Source organism: Carlito syrichta, unplaced genomic scaffold (assembly GCF_000164805.1).
Source record: "Carlito syrichta isolate Samal-C Ts95f unplaced genomic scaffold, Tarsius_syrichta-2.0.1 Scaffold288156, whole genome shotgun sequence".
Taxonomy (NCBI): domain Eukaryota; kingdom Metazoa; phylum Chordata; class Mammalia; order Primates; family Tarsiidae; genus Carlito; species Carlito syrichta.
In genome coordinates, this window is record NW_007232252.1 from 30,177 (window position 1) to 31,516 (window position 1,340).

Consider the following 1,340-nt stretch of genomic DNA (forward strand, 5'->3'; position numbering starts at 1 on the left):
TTCCCTTCCCTGTGTGCATGTGTGTGTTTGGTGTTTGGAGGATGCTGAAAATAAACACGTGCATCCACACATTTCTCGTAAAGCAAGATACACCTCCAGGACCAGATCGGGATTAGTGTGTGAGGAAAATAAGACAGCGGCTTGATCGAGCGGCCCCTTTGACCTCGGGTGGCAGCAAGGCCTTGAATAACAGGACGGAGCCAGCCAGAGGAAGATCTGGGGTTCCAGACCGAGGGAACAGCATGTGCAAAGGCCCTGAGGAAGAGAGTCTGAGCAGTACCCGAAGGCAGGCCGTGAACTGGGAGGAGTGTGGATTTTATTCCAAGACAGGTGGGAAAGTCTCTCTCTTTCTCTCAACCCCATGTCAAAGCACAGAGTTAAAATATCACAAACACCAGAGAAGAAGGCAGGTGCTGTACAGGTGGGGAAACTGAGAACACAGAGAACTGCACAGAGAACACAGCGGGGGTCCAATTCTTCACTTAATCGCTTGAACCCTTTCTGGGAAAGTGCTTGGGTGTTTGTAAGCATCTGTCTTTTCTTTTTCTGAGTCAGAGTCTCACTCTGTTGCCCAGGCTGGAGTGCAGTGGCACGCTCACGGCCACTGCAGCCCCCACCTGCTGGACTCAGGTGATCCTTCCGCCCCAGCCTCCGAGTAGCTGGAACTACAGGCACGTGCCACCACGCCTGGCTAACTTTATGGTTTATTGTAGAAACAAGGTCTCGCCAAGTTGCCCAGGCTGGTCTCCAACCCTGGACTCCAGCAATCCTCTTGCCTCCAGCCCCCCAAATGCTAGGATTACAGACATGAGCCACTGTGCCTGGCCTAACTTGTTGATTTATTATAGAGACGCTGTCTCACCAAGTTGCCCAGGCTGGCCTCGAACCCCTGGACTCAGGCAATCTCTCACCTTGGCTTCCCAAAGTGCTGGGATGACGGGCGTGAGCCACAGCACCTGGCCAGCATCTGTCTCTTGAGAGCGGGACCAGGGTTCGAACCCAGACAATCCCCTCCTCTGGGCACAGCCTCCGCCTCCATTCGGGCCTCAAGCCCGGATCTGCACAGCGCCGCAGAGGAGACCCACACTCTCCTACTGGGATCTAAGCCCGGCCCCTCCCCCTGGGGCCCGTCACTCACGCCCTCCGCGGCTCTCCATTGGTCGAGGCGCTGCTTCGTGCGGGCCAATCGCACTCTAAGACTGATTGAAAGGCAAGGGACGGGAAGAATTGGTGAGCACCGATTGGACTGCTCGGTCGGTGGCCGGGACACGGACGCATGGGGGCGGGGCGGAGGCAGCGGCGCATACGGATTGGCCGGGGGGGGGGCGGCGGAGCTGGGC